This window comes from Tenrec ecaudatus, chromosome 2, assembly GCF_050624435.1.
Source record: "Tenrec ecaudatus isolate mTenEca1 chromosome 2, mTenEca1.hap1, whole genome shotgun sequence".
NCBI classification, from domain to species: domain Eukaryota; kingdom Metazoa; phylum Chordata; class Mammalia; order Afrosoricida; family Tenrecidae; genus Tenrec; species Tenrec ecaudatus.
Window position 1 is genome coordinate 188,373,632 of NC_134531.1, and position 25,384 is coordinate 188,399,015.

A 25,384-nucleotide genomic window follows, 5' to 3' on the forward strand; every position below is an offset into this window, starting at 1 on the left:
CAGAAGGACATTAAGGCGGTGTGCTTTCTCTAAACCCCACATAACAAATGTTCACTGAGTCATTGTTACAATGAAGCAATACACACCAGAGAGACTCTTCTTGATTTTGGGTTCTCAGCCCCTCCAGGGTGATGGGGCCCTGCTAGGACATGGGAAGCCAAGCCTGAGGCGACTCAAATGCAGGTACAGCACTTCAAGCTAGTGAGATCCATGCCAGACACCTGTAGCTCCCAAGTAATGTCTCAGCCATCAGTCATCCCAGAAGTGCCCTCCTGGGGAGCAGCTCTCTGCTGACCATGGGAGGACCCAGCCTCAGTGATTGGAGGCTCTGGAGAAGAGTCAGGCTCCCAAGCCAAGGCAAAAACCAGACCAGCTGCTGTGGAGTCAGTTATTGCCCATGGCCCCATATGTGTGTTAGGGTAAAACTGTGCTCCATTGGATTCTCATGGCAGGGTCTTTTGGAAGTAGTTTGCTATGTTGTCATTCAAGGGACTTCTAGGTGGATTCGAACCCCCAGTCTTGTGGTTAACAGCTTAGTGCTTAACTGTTGGCAGTACCCACGGAGGATGAGGCAGGACACGGAGCCACTCACAGGTGGGGAAGGGCCAGGTGAAGGGAATGCCCATGGCTCTGCTTCCAGAGGGTTCCCAGTGCACAGCAATCATTGGGCTGACGGTCAGTGGGTCCCCACCCTACTGCTGAGCAGAGCTGGGGCCCCTAAGCCAGATCACAGGAGTACCTCCATGAGGATGACGTGGGTGACACTGGACTGACTCCATGTAAGGGCCAGAGACACACACCTGGGAGCTGTAGTGGTGAGCAAGTTCAAATCCCAGCCACTCAACCTCTCAGACCCTCCATTTCTTCATGTATAAAATGAAATAATAATAATAGTTTGGCAGATGGAGGACTGAATAAGCAATTATAACATCTGTGGTACATTGGTGAGATCTACAAGAGATGTGTAGAAGCCAGAGGAGACACAAACCGTGTCTGAGAATAGCAACCTAACCCAAGCAGACAGCCAGCGAAAGAAGAAGAGAAACTTCGTTAGGATGCAGAATGGGCTGGAAGACATCCCTGCTCCCCCACAGATCTGCTATGAGCTACCAAATCCCTCTTTGTAATCCTGAAAGTTAGATCAAATAGCAGCAGCAATTGGGTTTGAGATCAGCAGAGGTAGCTGGCTGTTTAATTGCATTTGGAAAGAAAGCAGAGCAAAATCTTTTACCAACTTGAGAAGTGCTTTTAATGAGTAGTTCTTGGGCTCCTCTGGCGGCCACACAGATAAATCCTGGTAGTCCCTGTGGGTGGGCCCATGCAGAGCCTGGCCTCTCCGCCACATTGCCTGAGTCAGGGATGGGAGGCAGCAGGTGGGGGTGCCTCCTCCATCCAGGTGAGGCTGGGAGGGAAGGAGATTTAGATTCAGATTTGTGGGAAAGCAAAGAGCCTTTTTTGTAGCTTGGATTTTGACCTGCTGCACCTTCCTGCGGCTCTGAGGAAAAAGTCCCTTTCTACAGAGCTCTGGGATTAAGCTGAGTGCATCCTCAAACTGTAAAGCACTGATTCCACTTTCTCCCTGCACTGCCTGTCTCCACCCCCCCTTCCCTAACCCTCTGAGCGCTGACCTTGGGTAAATGCTGCCCTTTTCATCTTAGTTGGTTGCTTGGTCTGAGAAGTTGGAATCCCTTAGGGATGTTGTTCCCTTATAGACCTGGCTCTTGTTTGACTGACATTTGAGCCATGAAGGTGAGTTCATTTACAGACCAGAAGACAATATATATATATATATATATATATATCCAACAACAAATTCACCATCTTCAGGCCAATTCTGGCTCACGGTGACCCAAAGTAGAACGACCCCTGTGGATTTCCGGGACTGTAAATCATTATGGGAGTAGAAAGCTTCATCTTTCTTCCAGAGAGGAGCTGGTGGTTGATAAAGGCTGACATTCTGGTTAGCAGCCCAATGAGTACCCCATTATGTCACCTGGCCCTGAGAGAGAGAGAGAGAGAGAGAGAGAGAGAGAGAGAGAGAGAGAGAATAGATGATAGCTAACTGCCAGCTAATTTGAAAGAATATCGTATCATTCCATTTCTCTCGGTTATGCCTACCTTTCATCGAGACCCACCGGGCAGTTTTATTGCAGCTTGGTGAATTCTTTGCAAATGCATTTACCTTCCCCAATGCACAGGAATCACTTTGCTATTGGTTTTTGCATGCTAGCCAATGAGACGGGGAGAATGCAATCCACCAGCTTTGCTCCCCTGGAGAACATTGCCTTTGTTTGGAAGAATTGTGCTCAGAAGCCAGTGTGGAGGAGGGCTGCTGTCCCCACTCTGGGGCCTGCAAACATTTTTATTCCAACTCCCCTCAAGGCAATGGCAATAGCATTGAAATAAAACTATGTTGAGATGTTCTGAAGATTGTAACAGCCTATAAATTCTGTTAAATCATAACCATTTTCGTGTATGCTTTTAATATGTTTTCTTAAAACCTCACATTTAATTTTGGAAAACGCTTGCTCTGAAGTCTCACTAGCAAAGCCATGTACTGAACCCAGGATCCAAATCAAGCTGTTGGAAGACGTTTGCCTTGATTACTTAGTTCAAATAAGCATGGTCTTGAGACAACCAAAAATCCATGGTCACCAAGTTGATTCTGACTCATAGTGACACTGTATAGGGTTTCTGAGACAGTGAATTTTTATAGGACATCAAACTTCATCTTGGGGTGCTGCATGGTTTGAACTGCTGATGTTATGGTCGGTAACCCAATGTGTAACCCTCTATGCCAACACGGCTCTTCAATTATAGAAGATGATACATAGTTGGATTGTATGTATTCAATTCAACTTTGACACATAGTGACCCTAAAGAAAAGAGGCCATCATCATTTTTTTTAAAACAAGCTGGAGGAGAAAACAACAAGACGACAGCTCCAGGGGGACACGGGAGGCGGGGAGGCAGAGGAAAGGAAGTGGGTGCTAACAAACCCAGGGACAAGGGAACAAGTGACTAAGAATCAATGGCGTGGAGGGTGTAGGACATCTACTAGGGCTTGATCAAGGGCACTGTAACTGAGAGGAATTACTGAAACCCAAATGAAAGCTGAGCATGATAGTGGGACAAGAGGAAAGTAAAAGGAAATAGAAGAAAGAACTAGGTGACAAAAGGTATTTATAGAAGTCTAAATATATGCATGTACATATGTAAATATATTTATTATAATAATAGGGAAATAGATCTATATACATATATTTATATGTTAAGTATTAAGGTAGCAGATGTACATTGGGCCTCTACTCAAGTCCTCCCTCAACACAAGAACACTTTGTTCTAATAATCCAGCATTCTGAGATGCTCACCTTCCTGCCATGATCACTGAAGACAAATGGGTGCATAAGCAAATGTGATGAAGAGAGTTGATGGTGCCCAGCTATCAAAAGATATAGCATCTGGAATCTTAAAGTCTTAAAGATAAACAAGCAGCCATCTAGCAGAGAAGCAACAAAGCCCACAGGGTAGAAGCACATCAGCCTGTGTGATAATGAGGTGTCTATGGGATCAAGTATCAGGCATCAAAAACTCAGAACAAAATATCATGTCAATGTGAATGTGCGTGGGGAGGGGTGGGGGTGAAGTGGGGAGTGGAGGCCCAAAGTCAATTTGTAGATAATTGGACATCCCCTTACAGAAGGTCACGGGGAGAAGACAGGTCAGTCAGGGTGCAATAGAGCACCAATGAAACATACAATTTTCCTCTGCTTATTTAATAATCCCTCCCCCCACTATCATGACCCAATTCTACCTTACAAATTTGGCTAGACCAGAGCATGTACATGGGTACAGCTAAGAGCTGGAAACACAGGGAATCCAGGACAGATAAACTCCTCGAGACCAATATTGAGAGTAGCCATACCAGGAGGTTGAGGGGAAGGTGGGTAGAGAAAGGGGGAACCGATCACAATGACCTACCTGTAACCCCTTCCCAGGGTGATGGACAACAGATAAGGGGATAAATAAAGGGAGACATTGGACAGTGAAAGACATGAAAAAATAATAATAGTTTATAAATTCTCAAGGGTTAATGAGGGGGGAGGGGAAGGAGAAGAGAGGGGATAAAATGAGGAGCTGATACCAAGGACTCACGTAGTAAGAAAATGTTTTGAAATGATGGCAGGAAATATACAAATATGCTAGACACAGTGGATGGATGGATGGATTGTGATACGAGTTTTATGAGGCCCCAATAAATGATTAAAAAACGATAGCATCTGGGATCTTAAAGGCTTGTTTTCAAACAAGCAGCCACCTAAGTGAGCCATCAACTAGGTCCACATGGGAGAAGCACACCAGCCTATGTGATCCAAGGATTGTCAATAATAAACTCCAAATCCAAAGGATGAAATAGTATCATAGTTTAAATTGTGAACACCCCATTTGCAGGTGACTGCGGATGACGGTAAAAGCCCCAGATCGATTTGCAGGTTGCCACCTGGATCAAGTCTCCAGGGACTCCCCCTGAAAACAGTTGAGGGGCATGACCAGCCTTGATATTAGACAGCGAGCACCGTAAAGTCTACTATGGCAGATGGAGTTCAGCTAAAATGTAGTAACTTATCATTTGATCTCTCCTTTGACCCATTTTTAAAGTTGTTTCTGTTTTTAATATTTTCTGCTGTCCTTTTGATTGAGGTTTTTCTATGTTTGATCGAGTCATTATTGGGGTGTTTTTGTTGGTTTGTTTACTTTGTTTGTGTTTTATATGATTTTAGGGGGAAATGAGAAACTCATAACAATGAGAAAGATGAGAAGCAAATGTTCTGAAATTGATTGTACAACTATTCTTAATATGATTGAATGGTTAAATTATATGATATGTGCAGAATATGCCTTAAAGAAAAGTAATAGAAGCGTAGGGGAAATTCCCATGCCATTTTCCAAAGTAGTTGCATCGTCATTCTCCACTCACATCAACAAATTCTCAAGTTATTTTGTTTTTTGTTTTAATCACTCCACTGGCTCCTGAGAAAGAGAGTAAGGTGGCCCGGGGCAAAGGTGTGGGAGACCAGACTAGGTGACTGGCTGGGAAGCTTTTGCAAACTTCTTCTGGAGAAGAGCAACAAAGCTTCACAGGTCCCCATCCCTATTCACCTAAAGCTTTGCTTTTCACAAGGTTTACCCCCAGCATGCTTTTGATCTTCTCTGTCTGCTGAGACTAATCCCAAACTGTTACCAGGACACCAGACAAGGTTGATAGAGAGAAGATTTCATTCTTAATTTAATTAGTAATTTCTTGAGGCAAACAAATAAATACAAATACGGAGTGCATTAACATTCAGTAACTCTATAAAGACTGGCTTGTTTCCTACAGAGAGGAGAGTCTGGGCTGGAGTGCAGGAGTCTGCTTCTTCCTTTGTTGCCTCTCTGCAGCTGTGTGAGTGGGCCAAGGCGCTGACACCTAGCCTCAGCCTCAAGCCCCTCTGCTGCATGGTTTTGGGTTTTATCCCAGAAAGCTAAGCCCAGAATTGGTATCTCTAGCTCTCCCAGGGAACTTGTGAACCGCTTAGCAAAATCTAATTAATCCCCTTTTCTCTTATACTGACCAGTGATCTTCAAACAGACCCCAACAGAAGTACACAAAGACTTCAGAGACTAAGATGGGCCCAGTGGTTATTGCTATATTCTTTGCCAAAAGAAGTGTTAGGGGTTAAGCGTTGTCTAAAAAAAATCTGGAGGAGAAAACAACTGGACTGATAGTTCTGGGGGGACATGGAAGAGGGGGAAGTGGGGGGAAAGGTAGTGGTGTTAACAAATCCAGGGACAAGGGAACAACAAGTGATGCAAATCAGTGGTGAGGAGGGTGTAGGAGGCCTGGTGGAGCGTGATCAAGGGTAATGTAACCAAGAGGAATTCCTGAAACCCAAATGAAGACTGAGCATGATAATGGGACAAAATGAAAGTAAAAAGAAATAGAGGAAAGAGATAGGAGGCAAAGGGCATTTATAGAGGTCTAAATAAAGGCATGTACATATGTAAATATATTCATATATGAGGATGGAGAAATAGATCTATGTGCATATATTTATAGGTTTAGTATTAAGGTAGCGGAAGGACATTGGGCTTCCACTCGAGGACTCCCTCAATGCAAGAATACTTTCTTCTATTAAATTGGCATTCTATGATGCTCACCCTCCTGACATTACCTCTGAAGACAAAGTGGGTGAATAAGCAAATGTGGTGAAGAAAGCTGATGATGCTCAGCTATCAAAAGAGATAGCATCTGGGGTCTTAGAGGCTTGAAGATAAACAAGCAGCCATCTAGCTCAGAAGCAACAAAGCCCACATAGAAGAAGCCCACCAGCCTGTGCGATCACAAGGCGTTGAAGGGATCAGGTATCAGGCATCGTCAGAACAAAATATCATATCATTGTGAATGAGAGGGAAAGTGCAGAGCCGAGACCCAAAGCCCATTTGTAGGCCACTGGGCATCCCCTTACAGAAGGGTCTTGGGGAGGAGATCAGCCAGTCAGGGTGCGATTGTAGCAACGATGAAACATACAACTTTCCTCTAGTTCCTAAATGCTTCCTCCCCCCAAATATCATGATCCCAATTCTACCTTACAAATATGGCTAGACCAGAAGATGTACACTGGTACAGATAGGAACTGGAAACACAGGGAATCCAGGGCAGATGATCCCTTCAGGATCAGTGGTGAGAATGGCGATACTGGGAGGGTAGAGGGAGGATGGGTTGGAAAGGGGGAACTGATTACAAGGATCTACATATAACCTCCTCCCTGGGGATGGACAACAGAAAAGTGGGTGAAAGGAGATGTCTGACAGGGCAATACATGACAAAATAAAAATGTATAAATTATCAAGGGTTCATGAGGGAGGGGGAGTGGGGAGGGAGGGGAAAAATGAGGAGTTGATGTCAGGAGCTTAAGTGGAGAGCCAATGTTTTGAGAATGATGAGGGCAATGAATGTACAAATGTGCTTTACACAATTGATATATGTATGGATTATGATAAGAGTTGTATGAGCACCCTAATAAAATGATATTAAAAATGTGTTCTCACCCCAAGTACCTATTAACATAGTCTCACTTGGAAATAAAGTCTTTGCAGATGTAATAAAATTAAGATGACGTCTTAAAAATACATCCTGATCCATACAACTTGGGATCTTATAGAAAAGACACACACAGAGCCCGAGGAAAGACAGCCAGGTGGAGAGAGAAGTGGAGGGTGGAGTGCTGCATCTATACACCCCCAGAAGCTGCAAGAAGAAAGGACCTCGGGGTGCTTCAGACTCTCAGAAGGCATCAACGTGGGCAGCACCCCAATCTTGAACTCCTAGCTTTCCAAACTAGGAGAACATGTGTCCCTGTTGCTAATTCACCTAGTTCGTGTTCTTTTGTTAGGGCAGCCCGGGAAGCTAACAGAATGGAATGGAATGACATCAAATCAGCAACAAGGGGTTCAAACGTATTGTGAGGCCCAGGCAATGTGTGCTCTGCGACACATAAGATCTCAGGGAGGAGGAGGAACCAGTTCAATGGCACTTAACAGCAAGAAGCCAACACAGGAGCCAGTCCCTGCAGGCTGCGAGGAGACAGAACCAGAGCACCCATAAGAAATGCTAATATGCCTTACTTCTCCTGAAAGCAAACTCTGCAGGGCCCACAGCTCCACTTGATCAATCCGACCACTTACCATCTATTTATCATCAACCACCTATTGAGGCCACGTCTACCTACAGATCGATCTTTCTCTCCCTCCGACCTAAAGGAGGGAGGCTGACCTCAAAGTCAGCCATCTGAAACCCCCGGCTGCTCTGAGGGAGGAAACAAGGCTTTCTACTCCCGTCAAACGTTACAGTCTTGGGAACTCACAGGGCAGGTCTACCTGTCCTATTGGGTCACCGTGCATTGGAATGGACTGGATGTCAGTGAGATAGATAACACCTATCAGCCATTGAGGAGCCCTGGTGGTGCAGTGGTTAAATACTTGCTTCTATCTGAAAGGCAAGTGGCTAGAAGCCTCCAAATACCCCACAGGAGAAAGACGTGGGAGTCTACCACTGAGCTCTGGGCTCTGCACAGGTCTGAGAGGGACAGTGGGAGTGCACCCACACATGCATGCAGATCTGATGGAAGATACTTGTGCATGGACAAATGCATGAGGAACGGGGCGAAGCATACAGGTGGAAAAGTTATGAAAAATTCTCAGACACCCAAACACCCGAGGGAGGGAGTCAGTGGGCCCTAGCCTCAGGGAACACCCAATCAATTAGGGTAACATAATCTCAATAGCAGTGTATTACATCCTGTCTTGGTGAAACAAGACTGGGGTCTTACAAGTTCCCCCAGCAGCCATCTATGGTTGAATTATTGGTCTCTCTCTGTCCAGGGGGAAGAACTCACTGTTTTCCAGTCAACTCGGGCACATAGTGAACTTAAAGGACAGGTCAGGACTTCCCCTGTTGGGTTCTGAGACTGTAACTCTTTACAGGAGCAGAAAGCCTCCTCTTTCTCCCATGCAGCAGCTGGTTGTTTCCAAGGACCGGCCTTGCAGTTAGCAGCCCAATGTGTAAGTAGATCCTGCCGCCAGGGCTCTGGGGAAGAAGAGTAATGACAATTGAAGATCCATGGGAACAAGCAGGTCTGAGGGACTGATGGGCCCTAGGAGCATCAATCTCAGAGACGAGAAGAACTAGGTGGTGCCTGACTGCCACTGCCAAAGACTCTGAAAGCCATCACATTAGAAGATCCTTGAAAGAATGTGAGGAAAATGTAAAACAAAACTCAGAATCATAAAAAAAGACTAGACTTACTGGCTGAATAGAGAGACTGGTGAAACTCTTAGTTCAGATCTGGAGCAGATTTATCCCTCACTCACTCCCCACGGCTCAATTTTCCAGCCAAACAATAGACGGGTCTGTAAGGAAACAATAATACTGGTGAGGTAGACCAGCTTTAGAAAATCAACACTGAACATCCAAAGGGCAGCGTTTGTCAGCAGGCAGGAGGACTGAGAGAAGAGCAAGCAGGAACAGGAAGCAAGGGGGAAGAGATAAAGGGCGGTTACATCGTGATGATTGCAGTCAATGACCTGCAGCAAAATGTCTGTGAATTGTTGGATAAAAACAATGTGCCCTGCAAACGTCATCAATTTACAATACAATGTTTAAAGTATATTTAAAAAATCATATGTTATACTTTCTGATAAACTGGGCCTCATCTGGTTTCTTCACCACACTTTGCTTTAGCCAAGTGTGGAAATTTCTTTTAAAACTAAACACACACATACACCGAGGCAAAGCACTGGGGGAGTGCAGCGGAACAGCAAGGGAATGGAGTGGCAAGGTCCCCAGGAAATGCTGAAAGTGGACTTTGGGGCCAGGGCGTGGTGCCCCAACAGACTGGACTGGAAAACGCTCCTAAGGGCCAGCAAACGATCCCTGAACTAACTACAAGTTTTTCTTTTGTGAAGTGTTTTGTTTTGTTCTTTGTCAGTGGTTTGTTTTTGTTGTTTTGTTGTCTGGTTGTATACTGTTGCTTTATTTTCCTCTGTCTTGTTTTCGTGCATGTTATTGTCTCCACAGGTCTGTCTGAATAGGACAGGCTGGATGAACTATCTGGAGGAAAAACAACGGGACCGACAGTTCCGGGGGGACTTGGGGTGGGGGGGGCAGGGGGGTAAGGAAGTGGTGTTAACAAACACAGGGACGAGGGAACAACATGGGACCCAAAATGGTAGAGAGGGGGGAGTGGCAGGCCTGGTGGGGAATGATCAAGGGTAAGGTTGCGTAGAGAAGAGGTATAGCTGTAGCCCAGGTGGGGACGGAGCATGGTAGTAGGGCAGGAGGAAAGTCAAGGGAGATGGAAGAAAGAGCTAGGAGTCAAAGGGCATTTATGGAGGTCTAGACAAAGACATGTACATGCAAATATATATATATTAGGATGGGGAAATAGATCTATGTGTCTATATTTATAGGTTAAGTATTAAGGTGGCGGAAGGACCTTGGGCCTCTACTCAAACACTCCCTCAATGCATGAATACTTTCTTTTATTAAATTGGAACTCTATGATGCTCACTCTCCCGACACAACTGCTGCAGCCAAAGTGGGTGAACAAGTAAATGTGGTGAAGAAAGCTGATGGTGCCCGGCTATCAAAAGAGATAGTGACTGGGATCTTAAAGGCTTGAAGATAAACAAGCGGCCATCTAGCTCAGAAGCAACAAAACCCACATGGAAGAACACACCAGCCTGTGTGATCGAGTGGTCCCGAAGGGATCAGTTATCAGGCATCAAAGAACAAAAAATCATATCATTGGCTGCACACCTCCATGATAGGGTCGCTGAAGACAAATGGGTGCATAAGCAAATGTGGCGAAGAAAGCTGATGGTGCCCGGCTATCAAAAGAGATAGTGTCTGGGGTCTTAAAGGCTTGAAGGTGAACAAGCGGCCATCTAGCTCAAAAGCAAAAAAGCCCACATGGAAGAAGCACACCAGCCAGTGCGATCGCGAGGTGCCCAAGAGACCAGGTATAAGGCATCATGCAAAAAAAAAAAGATATATATAAATGTATATGTATGTATGTGTGTATATATATACCATATTGAATGAAGGGGGAAGTGCAGAGTGGAGACCCAAGGCCCAAGTGCCAGCCACTGGAGATCCCCTCATAGAGGGGTTTAGGAGAGGAGATGGGTCAGTCAGGGTGCGAGGTAGTACCGATGAAGAACACAGCTTTTCCCCAGTTCTGGATGCTTCCTCCCCACAACTACCATGATCTGAATTCTACCTTGCAGGACTGGATAGGGCAGAGGTTGTACACTGATGCATATGGGGGCTGGAGGCACAGGGAATCCAGGGTGGATGATACCTTCAGGACCAAGGGTGTGAGGGGCGATGCTGGGAGAGTGGAGGGTGAGTGGGTTGGAAAGGGGGAACTGATTACAAGGATCCACATGTGACCTCCTCCCTGGGAGATGGACAGCACAGAAGGGGGGAAGGGAGACTCCGGATAGGGCAAGATATGACAAAATAACAATGTATAAATTACCAAGGGTTCATGACGGAGGGAGGAGCAGGGAGGGAGGAGAAAAAAAGAGGACCTTATGCAAAGGGCTTAAGTGGAGAGCAAATGCTTTGAGAATGATTGGGGCAGAGAATGTGCGGATGTGCTTTATACAATTGATGTATGTATATGTATGGATTGTGATAAGAGTTGTATGAGCCCCTAATAAAATGTTTAAAAAAATAAAATTAAAAAAAAAACTAAACACACATCTTCTCTGTTGTTGTTGCTACTTGCTGTTGATTTCCCACCCCCACCCCCACCCCTGCCCTCTCCCAACTCATGGTGACCTCATGTCCATTAAAACGAAACACTGCCTGGTCCCTTTCCATCCCTATGAGTGGTTGCACATCAGATCCCTATAATCCATAGGATTCCCACTGAGTAGTTTTAAAAAACAGATCTCTAGGCCTTTCTTCCTGGACTAGCTTGGTCTGCAAGTTTTGCTAACCTGTTCAGCATCACAACAACTTGCCAACCTTCACAGAGAGTTGGCTGTGCTTGAAATGCCTTGACCAGGAACAGAGCCTTGCTCTCCTGCCCAGAAGGTTAGACTTATACCGCAGAACCATCTACCTCTTCTATACCTAGTATGATCCAGCCATTGCCATTTCAAGAGACGTTAAAGCACACTGTCCCCACCGAGACACAAAGAAATGTGCACATTCTGTAATGAGCATTTCTCATCACCGCCAAACGCTGCAAACAACCCAGGTGTCCATGACTAGGAAACCCAGTGAACGAACAAGGTAAATCACATGATGAACCACTACTACTCAGCAACTAAAGGGACCAGCCTCCGACAGATGTCATAACAGGGACGGATCACAACTCCATGCTGAGTGAAGGAAGCCTCTCCAGAAAGCGCTGCTCACTGTAGGGGTCCAGGCAGATCAAGTTGTGCGACAGGCAGACAGGCAAAAGTCTGTAGGGATGAGCTGAGAACAGTGACTCCTCCCAGGAGTGGGTGGGTGTGGGGATTGGAGGGAGAGAGCAGGAGAGCAGGTTTTAGAACTCGCTCTATACCTTGGGAGGGATTTGTGTTTCTCAGGGGTGGACTTCTGTGAAAAGTTATCAACAGTTGCCGTTTAGATGTGTCCGTGCCCCTAAAAGAATGTTTATAAACAATTGAACACTAATGACAGGCATGCTGAAATATCTAGGGGTCATATACCAGTGTCTACACCTTGCTTTGGTGGATTGGTGATTCCATAAAAGGATGGGTAGAGGGGGAGGCATGTGGTACAGGAGACCACAGAGTACGAGAGGCACTGCATAGCTGCTATAAGGTAAGCCAGTCTGAAACGCCGCTCTGTTTCCAGCTCTGCACGATGCCTGGCGTGAGCTACTTCGCTGAGTCATCATGCAATGTGTGCAATACCCTAGGGTACAGATGAGAAAACCAAAGTTCAGCGAAGCTAAACTCTCCTGGACAAATTCAGACTCGGTTAGATATAGTCCAGAATTGAGCCTGGGGAGCCTGCGTCCAGCATCCAGTCTTTCATTGTCTTGTTAAGCTTTCAGGTTGGCTCGTAGCCCACATTTTCAGAGGTCGGCAGCTGTTTTAAGCCCTAGCAAATAAGGTTGAAGAAATTGTCAAAAGCGTGCTGGAGGATATGCTGGTGGGCTGTGAACGGGCATTGCTGTTGTGGAACTCAGTTTAGCGATTCCTCGATGTGCAACATGACCAGCTTGTCTTTGCTGTTAGATGCTGCGGTCAGTTCCGACTCACAGGACCCTGTGTCCGTCACCACTTCCACATCCCCCAAAGTTTTTTGTGTTTGGGCCCCTTGGTGCAGCTTCTGTGTCTATCTTACTGAGAGTCTTCCTATTTTTTTGACCCATCTATTTTACCAAATACAATATCCTTCTGCAGGGATGGGTCCTTCTTGGTCTAAAGTCTGGCCAGTCTTCACGTCTCAGGAACAATGGCTATAATTCCTCCGAGACACGTTTGTCTGTTCCCTGGCAGTCCGTGGTACTTCATCAACGTATTTCACTGCCAGCACCATAATTCAATGGTATTCGTTTTCTGCTTCTCCCTTATTCATTGTCCAGACTTGGATCAGGCACACCTTCGTCCTCTAAAGCGATGCCTTTGCTTTATAACACTTTAGAGAGGTCTGGTGTGATGCAAGCAGTCACTGGATTTCTTGACTGCTGATTCCATGCTTGTTGATCCCGGATCCCAGTCAGCTACCAGGACGCTGTTGTTAGGCGTTGTCGAGCCATTGCCCACTCACTGTGCCACTGTGCACACAGAGTGCAACACTGCCCAGGCCTGTGCCATCCTCACACTTGTTCTTAGATTCAAGCCCAGTGTTGCAGCCACTGCGTCTGTCTGTTGTGAGAAGGATCTTCTTCTTTCCCTGCCCCAGGAACCATTACACTGCCAGTAAGCTACCATATGGCCCGGTAGTGTCTCTCCTAGGCATAGATGTATCTATATACCAAGAGACTTGGCAACAGAGACTCAACTAGATACGTTTACACTCATGTTCCTGGCAGCATTGCTCACAACAGCCCCAAAGTGAAAAAGTGGAAGCAGCTAAAATGTGCTTCCATAGATGAATGAGTGAACAAAAAGCAGCCCATTTATACAACGGACTGTTACTCAGCCACACAGAGAGCAAAGCTGACACATTGACGATTGTACGCTGGGTGAAATTACTCAGGAACAAAAGAACAAATATTATGATTTCACGTATCTGCAGTTGGCCAAATCCCTGGTGCAAGTGGTTAACACACGTGGCTATAAACAGAAAGGTTTGAGTCCACTCAGAAATACCTCAGCAAGAAGGCCTGGTGATCTATTTTTAAAAAACTCAGCCATTGGAAACCCTGTGCGGGAATGTCCTACTGACAAACATCAAGTTGCCATGGATCAGAATTGCCCCTGCAACTGGTCTGAGAGTTGGGAAATACGTAGAGACAAACTGTATTGTGGTTATAGGGTTTGGGAATCCTGGTGACAGAGTGGTTATGAGTTGGGTTGCAATCCCCAAAGCCTGGAGTTCAAAGCTACCAGCCACTCCCCGGGAGAAATACGGGGCTTTCTACCCCAGTAGTCAGCCAGTCTCAGAAACTCACAGGACAGTTCTCCTTGCCCTATAGCATCACCATGGGTAGACCTCAACTCAATGGCAGCGAGTCTGGTTTCGGAGCGGGTAGGGGAAGGAAGGAGTGGGGTGTTACTGTTGAAAGAATACTGTGTTTCGGGCGCTGCCTTTGAACCCGCCGTGCCTTCCCGTGGCGCAGGGGGTTAAGCTGCAGCGCCAGAGCAAGTGCTGGCGCATAACTGGGGCCGCCAAGCCTCTGCGGGCAGCCCTTTTAACCGCGAGTGACATGGAAAAAAAAAAAAAAGAATACTGTGTTTCTAGTTTTTGTTTGAAATAATATCGAATGTTTGGAAGTGGATCGTGCTGATGGTAGAACAATGCAGTATCTACTGCCCTCAAGTTGATTTTGGCTTGTAGTAACCTAACCCCATAGGTCAAGGTAGAGTTGCCCCGTTGGGCTTCCTAGGTGGTAACTCTTTCTAGACACAGACTGTCATGCCTTTCTCCTTCAGAGCAGCCGGAGGGTTTGAGTCCCTGTCACTGAAAAGTTAGCATCTGAGTGCTTAACCACTGTGCCACCAGGGTCCTAGCACAGCACCGTGAATGTAATGCATGGCATTGAACGATAGACTGAGAAGTAGTTGAAATGGTCTAGGTTTTGTTACATACATTCCACCTCAATGATATTTTACCTTCAGAGTGCCTTTGGCTCTGTGTCCATCTGTGACCCATGGGCTGAGGGCGAGACACAGGGCATGCTGTTGTGTTCACAGGTGCTGCTGCTATTATACCTTTAACCAGTTTGAGACAACCGAAGGTAATTCTAGCCCCAGGACTCTTTGGTGATTTTTATTTATTAGTATTTTTAAGAACCATCCTTCCACTCCCTTAACGCTGTGGTGTAGCTTCCCAGAGAAGCCCAACTCTGGGGACAGATGGAGACAGACAGGAGTTAGTTTATAGATTGCATTTTCCAGGTGGCCTTTCAGGAATGAACGTCTATCCATATCTGTGGGGACAGTGGCTCACGTTGATTTAAAACAGTAAGTGATTCAAGTGTGAGTGGAATTGTCTTCCCGTGTAAAAGAAAAAAACAGGACACCTCAATTCTCACGTCTCTTCCTCCTCCCTCCCTCCCTTGCTCCTTTGCTTCCCTCTCTCCCTCCCCCTCCTTCTTTCTCTTCTTTCTTCCCTCAACTGAGCTCCTGCCACATGGCCAACCCTGCTGCACATGACGCCATGTGGCAGACACAGTCCGTCAGAACCCACGCAGCCATCCCACGGGGAGGGGTTGTGGCAGGGAAGCCGCTGTTGTCCTTGGACTATGTTTCCCAGATTCCCCCCAAACTAGGTGGGGTTTAGGTATTAGTTCTGCCCAATCTAACAGAGGAGGAAGTGATAGAAATTAATTCCAATCAGCCTGATTCTTAAATGAAAGATTAGAAAGATTGGTCCCCTTAACTGCACATACTTCATTGTTACATTAAAAATGCAAACAAACAGAGATAAGGCTAAGAAGAAAGAAAGGAAGGAAGGAAGGAAGAGAGAAAGAAAGACTTAGGGGAGAAGAGAGATTTATTAGGAAATTTAACCGAGGACAGGAAGTACTTTGAGGAGATCAGAGCAAGACATTCAATCATGTTGAATAGTACCACGAAAAGGACAGTTGTCCGCTGTGTTTCTGGACATCTTGATTACATTAAAGGGGGCTCTCCGTCTGTCTGATTTGTCTTAATGCTCATCTGCATGTTTCCTCTCACAGCATGGGGTGGCGCCTGGCTTTGCATTGTTCTAATTTTATGAGTATCACTACAGTAGGGATGGCCACAGGTCTCATTGGCCCTTCCCTATTAAAGAAGGCCAGGACCAAATGCCTGACAATCTACTTCTGAAAGCCAGCTAAAGCAAACCCAATGGATCACAATGGCCAATCCTATTGAGTCTGAGGTTGCCATGAGTTGGGGAGCGGGGGAACTAAACTAGCAACAACAACCAACAAGTATAACAAATAGTACTGATTTCTATTACAATCTTTAAATAAGATTGGGATGGTAGGTCCAGTATCCCCGGTGATGCATATAATGTTTCCTTGTGTCCACGGAGGGCGAGATGACATCGAAGCCTCATGGGGAAGTCTGTTGAAGTCATCTGACCGAGGACAGAGTAAGTTGGGGGTGGAAAGGGATCCTGACAACACAGATCTAAGAATGGATGGATCTGACAAAAACGTGGAGGACTCTCAATGAAGAATTCCATCAGAAAAATTAACCAATGATTCGCTGAAAGAAGAGTGATATCACATATTTGTGCATTATTGGTACAGAGTACCAGTTTGGGTGGCTTCTAAGACTAGAGGTTTATTGTTTCCAAAGGGTCCAGGGCTGAATGCAGAGTGTCAGCCAGGCCAGGTGTCTCTGAAGGCACCAGGCTCTGGAACCTAAAGGAAGATCGTTATGGTCTCTCTGGGCTTCTGGTAGTCCCGGGGGATTTCTGGCTCCTTGGCTGTGTTACAAAGATGTCTCTCTCCTCTGTATATCTTTCTTAGTCTCTTCTCCTTCTTTTTTCCCCCTTTAACAAGGACATCACTCAAATGGGATTAGGACCCATATTAATGAATGACAGCTACAAGGACCCTATGTCCAAACAGGGTCACATTCACAGGTACCACGAGGTCACACTCGAATGTATCTTTTGGGGGAAACATAAGTCAGCCCATAAAACTTGTGATATATAAAGAACTCATGAAAATTGATTAAAAAAGCATAGACACCTCTCAGAAATTGCACAAAGAGGGTGAACAGAGTGGAATGAGTTCCTTCACCAAAACAAACAAACAAAAAACTCACTGCCATCGAGTCAATGCAGACTCATTATAACCCCATGGGAAGGGGTGGAACTGCCACTGTGAGTTTTCAAGACTGCAACTATTTATTTTCCTTTTACATATAATTTTACTGGGGGCTCGTACAACTCTTATCACAATCCATACATACATTCATTGTGTCAAGCACATTTGTACTTATGTTGCCATCATCATTCTCAAAACATTTGCTTTCTACTTGAGCCCTTGGTATCAACTCCTCATGTTTCCCCTTCCTCCCTGCCCCAACTCCCTCACAAACCCTTGATAATATATAAATTATTATTATTTTGTCATGTCTTACACTGGCTGGCATCTCCCTTCTTCCACTTTTCTGTTGTCCATCCCCCAGGGAGGGGGTTATATGTAGATCATTGTGACTGGCTCCCCCACCTTCTCCTTCCCCTCCTGGTATTACTACTCTCATTATAAACCTGAGGGGTTTATCTGTCCTGGATTCCCTGCTGGTCTAGCTGGATTTGTAAGGTAGAATTAGGATCATGATAATGCTGGCCGTGGGTGCAGGGGGGAAGGAAGAATTAAAGAACTAGAGGAAAGTTGTATGTTTCATCTGTGCTATACTGCACCCTGACTGGCTAGTTGTCCTCCCTGTGACCCTGCTGTAAGGGAATGTCTAATTGCCTACAGATGGGCTTTGGGTCTCCACTCTGTACTCTCCCACATTCACAATGTTAAGATGTTTTTTCTGGGTCTTTGATACCTGATATTATCAACACTTTTTGATCACACAGGCTAGTGTGCTTCTTCCATGTGGGCTTTGTTGCTTCTGAGCTAGATGGTCACTTATTTATCTTCATGACTTTAAGACCCAAATGCCAGGCATCATCAGTTTTTGATAGCCAGGCACCATCAGCTTTCTTCACCACATTTGCTTATGCACCCACTTTGTCTTCAGCGATTGTGTCAGGAAGGTGAGCATCACAGAGTGTTAGTTTAATAGAATAAAGTGTTCTTGTATTGAGGGAGTACTTGAGTAGAGGCCCAATGTCCATCTACTACCTTAATCCTAAATCTATAAATATATGCACCTAGATCTATTTCCCCACCATCATATATAAATATATTTACATATGTACATGCCTGTATTTAGACCTCTATAAATGCCCTTTGCCTCCTAGTTTTTTCCTCTGTTTTCTTTTACTTTCCTCTTGTTCTACTATCATGTTCAGCCTTCATTTGCATTTCAGTACTTCCTCTCGGTTACCTTGCCTTTGATCAAGCCCTACCAGGACTCCTACACCCTTTTTGTCATCAATTTTGGATCACTTGTTGTTCCCTAGTCCCTGGGTTTGTTAACACCACTTCCTTTCCCCTGCCTCCCCCTCTCCCATGTTCCCCTAGAACCGTTGGTCCCCCTGGTTTCTCCTACAGATTGTTTATCCCACCTATCTTATCTAGGTAGACTTGCAGAGATAATAATATGCACAAAGAACAAGACAGAGAAAAACAAAGCAACAAAGGAAAACAACAAAAACAAAAAACTAATGACACACAAAAAAAGAAAGCTTGTAAATAGTTCAACGTCTCTTTGTTGACCTTTAGGACTATTTTCCGGTTGAGTCTGATAGGGTGCCAAGCCTGGCCCCAAAGTCTAACTTTGCTATTCCCTTGGGACTTCCTTGCTCTTCTGTTGCATGCCCTTAGTGTTTTTCATCGGTGTGGTGGGTCAGATCGGGTGCAATTCCTGCATTGTGCCTCCAGTGTTGTCCCCCGTAGGACTATGGATCAGTGAGAGATGTCATGTCTTATAGTGGGGCCGGCCCTATAGTCCTTTCTGTGCATTGGATGCTCTGAGCAGGGATATCAGCCTCAAGGCAAGAATGTGCTCCACTCTCTCTTCCTGCCCCTGCATTTGCTCCCGTGTGTCCCTCTCCCTGAGCTGTAGCTTTAGTGCTGTCCTCTGAAGTAAAATCTTCTGGGGGGAGAGGAGCTGTCCACATAGTTGGGATTGGGGTTGGCCTCTCAGACCTCTCAACTTGTTCCCTGCTTCAGGCTGCATATGTTGCATTCACATCTTGGAGCACCGGGTTGAAGGCTGGTCCCTCTTTCCCTGTGGAGATATAAATAATACCATCTCATTGGGTGGGTTAGTGCCCTGTCCCCCGCTACTCAAGTCTTTTTTCCCTTTTCTTCCCCCCCCCCCTTCCTTTTTATCCCTGGATTTGGTCTGGTCCCTGCCATATTACCTGCACCTCACCCCAGGAATGTTTGTGTACAGTAGCTTTTTCCTAGGCCCCTTTTGCATTTTTAAAGCTTACCTCAGTGGACTCATGTTGTACTTATCCTTACTTCTCTTAGCATGATTTCCTCCAGTACTTCCCATTTAGGGATGCATAGTACTCCATTGTATGTATGGACCACAGTTTTTAAATCAAAGAGCAAGACGGCAACTATTAACTAGAGTAGAAAGCTCCATCTACCTCCCATGGAGCAGCTAATGGTTTTGAACTGCTCATCTTCAGGATCGCAGACCAACTCTTAACCACTATGCCATCAGGAGACCTATGAATCCCCTACTGGTTCTCAAAAAGAAGATGAATTCTAGATAGTTAACTAATACATCAAGAAAGGCCCAAGCTTACCCATAATGAGAGAAGTGAGAACAAGAAAGGCTAGGTTCTAATCAACTTCGAGCTATTGGCAGGGCATCCATGAACTGTGAAGATGTGAAGAGACCTTCTTTGCTGCTTTGAAGCTGAAACCTAAGTTGGGAAAATCCTTCTGGAAAAAAAAAGATCTGCAACACGTAACAAAATTAAGCAGGAGCATGTCTCGTGTCCCCGTGAGCACATTCCTAGGTGTTCAGAGCCAAGGCCAGCTCTTAGCAAGGTCTGGAAAGGAACATGCCCCAGGATGGCCCTTGCTGGACTCTTTGTGGAAGCCAGGAGAGGACTGGAGGCCACCAGTGGGTCCATCAGTAGGGACCAGGACACTCACTATGCCTCAGCCAGAAATGACAAAGCAGGTGTGCACACAACATCATGGGTAGGTCTCGAAGCCACCAGCCCCAGAGAGCAGTGAGATGCCACATGCAATTAACAGCATGCTGTCGTTTTTTACTAGGTGCTGGTGAGCCGGTCCCGACTCACACTCACGAGATTCTATGCACTCGGTGGACTGCCCAGTGCTGCACCATCCTCACAGCTGCTGCATTGGAGTCCACTGGTGCAGTCACTGGGTTAATCCGTCGCCTTGAGAGTCTTCCTTATTTTTGCTGATCCTCTGCTTCCTAGAGGCAACTGGTTACTTGTTGGGCTGCAATCATCAAGGTCAGTAGTTTGAAACCACTAGTCTCTCCACCGGATAAAGACAGGGCTTTCTACTCTTGGTAACAGTTACAGTCTTGGCAATTCACAGGGGCAGTTTACCTTGTCCTATAGGGTCTCTACGAATCAGTATTGATTGGATGGCAGTGAGCCTTCTGATGTTGTTCGTTTTGTGTTATTCTACTTTACCAAGGGGCTCCTGCTCCAGAGACTGGTTTTCCCTGAGAGTATGCCCAAAGCAAATAGTCAAAGTCTTACCATGCTGGATTCTAAGAGAATTCTGGCTCTACTTCTTCCAAGGCAGATCTGTATGTTCTTCTGACAGTCCATGGCACTTTCGATATTCTTTGCGAACACTGTAGTTCAAATGCATCCATTCTTCTTCAATCTTCTTTTATCCACTGTACAATTTTCATGTATGTCTGAAGTGATTGAAAATATCATGGCTTGGGTCCACACACCTTAGTCCTCTAAGTAAAATCCTTTCATTAGCAGCATGATACTATTTATTGCAATTGAAATATTGTCTTCAAATGAACACTGCTTACTTGATAAGAATCAATGCACATATATGGTCATGTATGAGACAGATTAGAATATGTGCAAGGGGTGGGGATGGGGGATAATGTTCATAAAGAATCAGGGAGGAAGGACAAAACAATTACATAAGGAGAAAGGCTTATCAAAAGGCCACCTGAACACTGGGTTCACCAATGGAACTGATGACTGCTCACCTGTGTGCATCAGACCTGGGTGAGGGCAGAACTCAGTCAGAGGACAACTTTGGTTTGGGGTGAAGATGAGACGGGAACTACAACAGCTGCTGTAGAGCTAGATGTCCATGGATTGAAGAGCCATGTCAGAGGAAGAAGAAGTAATGGGTCAGGAAGACTGCCTGAACGTGGGGGTGAGGGACAGAAGAGTTCTCATGTTTCAGGACACCTAGGTGGACTGTGCCGACATACAGAAAAGCCAGGAGAACCAGCTTTGGGTGTTCCTGTTTGGTCATTAACACATGATGATGAAATCATTGTATGTCCACGGTGAAAAGATGTGAATGCTTCATGGCATGTAAATATCTTGGCAACATGTCTGATCTAATTAGTTGCATACTGGTATGTAGACATTGCCATTTAATATCAGCCAGTTTCAAACAATGGATGAATGACTTAGTAAAATGAGTTTCTGAATTAAAGATGAAAGTAAACCATTTTCATACCCCACTGAAGGTGAGACTTGGGGCAGATCCAAATGGTAAGTACCAAGGTTTCAGGTCACCATCTCTACTTGCACATGAGGTTAACACTTTATTAAGTAAATCCATGTACTTAATGGATTTACAGTCCATTATAAAAGAGCCATCGGGAATAGCTTCCATTGTGGGCACCGGCCTCCTGTGACCAGAAGAAGAGTCCCCACACAAGGCCACTACAGGGCAGATATCCTATGTTCATCCCTCTTGTGCTGTTTACAAGAGACCCTGTCCCCTCCTTGTGGAAACAGATATAAAAGTGGGGTGGGCCAGGTGCTGTGTAGTGCTGGCACACGTGTATGAGACAGGGAAAGTTACTGGGTGGCCAGAACAGGGAGAAGGCATCTCTAATAAAGAGAAGGGACTGGTATGTATATAGAGAGTGATCCAATTCCCACCCTCAGAGAAGCTTAGCAGGGAAGCTGGGTCCAAGGGCTCAGGTTAAGTGGGGAGGAAACTCTCCTCCCCACACTGACAGGACAGGAAGTTTTCATGTGAAGTTTGAACAGAAGTGCTGGTGTTAATTTTTAAAGCTCTGTATTGTCAACTGGGATTGGTATGCAGTATTTTATTTCCTGTTGACTTCAAATTGGGATGGATAGCGAGGCTTTAGGGCTCTCATAATGCAACATCAAAGTTTATTCAAGTAAATAAACATGACAGTGACAAATATCGCATTTCCCAACTCTCAAATCAAGTCTCAGTTGACAATTGGAAGTACTGAAGGAGGGTGTGGGGGGATTGCGCATGCAAGCTGGGGTGGTTATCAATTTAATCACGTAGCAGGGATGTCCCCAGCTACAATAAGAATTACTTTGAGTAAAAAGCATCGTTGTGTGATGCACAGAACCCCATCGGGTCTCACTAGAACCTAGGTTCCCATACTTATTTGACCTACCACCCCCTTTGGGTGAAAAAAATGGCACCCCCAGCAATCAAAGTATTTTTCACTACAGCCCACAATCCAAGACAGATAGAGGGTAGGTATCTGCTTCTCTGCTGCCCTGGGTGGTCCTCCTGCCCCGCAAGGGGCGGAATGACCCATTTTTGGAAACACTGCACTAAATGGTGGAGGAAAACTAAGTGAGAACCAGGAAGGGCCCGAACCGCATGAGCAGGCGTTCCAGTTCTGCCATGAACTCACTGCCAGTGAGTGTGTGTGTGGCGGGGGGCGGGGGGGTGGCCCTTGGACAAATGACCCGCCTACGTCTCTGAGTCCCATCCATTCCTTTAATTACAAGATGGGCAGATACTAGAGGGCCTCTGAGCTCTTCTCTGGGAAGTGTGTCAATCTGTTGTGCAGAGGGTCGCTTTGGATCAGAACCAACTCCATGGCACCTAGCAACACAACAAAACGCCAAGAATCTACCCACCCAGGACCAGCCATTTGCATGAGCAATGCTTAATCTTTATTAGAATGATCCATTGAAATTCGGGGGCTGTTTGTTATAGCAATTAGTCTATCCTGACAAAACATAATTGATGTAGAAAAATGTACCAAACCTGCTCAGGTCCATTTAAGGAATAGATGTTTAGTGTCTTTAGATTCAGACCGAAATAGAGTCAAATTCTGGTCCCTGCGCCTTGTATGATGCTATTGACCACGAGAAGCAAAGGGATATCTTTTCTCCATGGAGACCTGGATTTTTAGCCCTTGGGGGTGGGGGCGGGTAGCAGGGAGATGGTTGATAAGACTGACGTGCATTTGATAAGCCTGCCTTCTGTAGGGAGATGGTTGCCTGCATTTTATAAACTTTGGGGAAAGGTGGCTGATTCATAGCATCATCTGGAAGAAAGCAGCTGCTTAATAAAAAGTTAAATGTGCATGAGACACATGCTTAAGAAAGTAGCAATCCCCCACCCACCCAGATACTGCTTTGAGAAGTTTTGTTTTTGCATTACTATTTTTTTAAATCTTTAATCATTTTATTAGGGGTTCATACAACTCTTATCACAATCCATACACAATCCATGCATACATCAATTGTGTAAAGCACATTTGTACATTCATTGCCCTCATCATTCTCAAAGCATTGGCTATCCACTTAAGCTCCTGGCATCAGGTCCTCATTTTTCCCCTCCCACCCCACTCCCTCCTTCCTCATGAACCCTTGATAATTTATAAATTATTATTTTGTCATATCTTGCCCTGTCTGACGTCTCCCTTCAACCACTTTTCTGTTGTCTGTCCCCCAGGAAGGAGGTCACATGTAGATACTTGTAGTCGGTTCCCCCTTTCCAACCCACCTTCCCTCTACCCTCCTAGTATCGCCACTTACATCACTGGTCCTGAAGGGATCATCTGCCCTGGATTCCCTGTGTTTCCAGTTCCTATATGTACCAGTGTAAATCCTCTGGTCTAGCCGGACTTGCAGGGTAGAATTGAAATCATGATAGTGGGGCATGGGGTGCGGGAGGAAGCATTTAGGAACTAGAGGAAAGTTGTATTTTTCATCATTGCTACATTGCACCCTGACTAACTCGTTTCCTCCCTGAGACCCTTCTGTAAGGGGATGTCCAGTAACCTACAAAGGGGCTTTGGGTTTCTACTCTGCACACACGCACACACCCTCATTCACTATGATAGATTTTTTGTTCTGATGATCCTGATACCTGATCCCTTTGACACCTTGTGATCACACAGGCTGGTGTGCTTCTTCCATGTGGGCTTTGTTGCTTTTGAGCTAGATGGCTGCTTGTTTACCTTCAAGCCTTTAAGACCCAGACACTATATCTTTTGATAGCCGGGCACCATCAACTTTCTTCACATTTGCTTATTCACCTGCTTTGTCTTCAGTGGTTGTGTCAGGAAGGTGAGCATCATAGAATGCTAATTTAATAGAAGAAAGTATTCTTTCATTGAAGGAATACTTGAGCAGAGGCCCAATGTCCTTCTGCTACCTTAATACTAAACCTATAAATATATGCACAGGGATCTATTTCTCCATACTCATGTATAAATATATTTGCATATGTACATGTCTTTGTCTAGACCTCTATAAATGCCCTTTTCTTTGATAAGTTTCTGAAAGCAAAATGCTTGTGTTGAAATCTGCAGAAGCTAGCTATCATTGACCTTCATTTCTTTTTCCTGCTCAACATCTAGACTGTTTTCCACGCCAGAGGCTGATACATCTAACACACTGATCTTGATGGTTGTCCACCTATGGATGTAGTAGCTCTCACTGCCAATAGGACAGAACTCAAACACCCTCTTTTCTCACCAATACCCTCTTCCCATTAGCCACATCCCTACCCTACACTCAGCCAGAGCTGTCAGCAAGCCACATTCACACATCTGAATCTTTTACTCACAAAGATCCTCCCATCAAATAGTCTTGCCCCCAGCTCCAACAAATCCCACCATTTGGCCACACTATTCATCTCATCTTCTACTAGTTTTCCTTTTGTCAGCTTTGTTGCAGGTAGATAGACCGTTTAGCTCTTGCAAAGCTCCTCATTGAGAGAGGATCTTGAAAGACTTCCTTTTTGAAAGATTTGAGCTTTTATTGATCCATCTAGGGTCATAGTGCCTTTTATTGTCAATGTCCACACTGTCCTGTCCGCAGATACTCTCTCGTTGAGAACATCTCCTTTTAAAGACCTTTTGTGAGCACGTTGTCTAAGCTACCTGTGTAAACCACCCTCTCCTGGCTACTCATCATTTCACTATCTTGTTGTATTTCTATCACACATTATCTCATACATGTATTTGTCTACATTGATTGGTTGTCTCTTCGCATTGGTATATAAGTCACATGAAGGCACGTGTCTGTTTGGGTCACTATAGAATCTCCAATAGTTGGAACCAAGCCCCAATACCCAGTGCT

At 45.3% G+C, this 25,384-nt stretch overlaps 1 non-coding gene and 1 pseudogene across 1 annotated transcript; both read left to right on the forward strand.

Moving 5' to 3' along the window:
* The first annotated feature begins 1,743 nt into the window (after positions 1-1,743).
* The window catches only part of LOC142440221 (YTH domain-containing family protein 1-like), a 64,486-nt pseudogene continuing 40,845 nt past the window's right edge, over positions 1,744-25,384 (forward strand).
* Positions 14,316-14,445, forward strand: LOC142441669 (small nucleolar RNA SNORA76). The gene has a single exon (XR_012783026.1). It is a non-coding gene; the product is annotated as a small nucleolar RNA SNORA76 (small nucleolar RNA).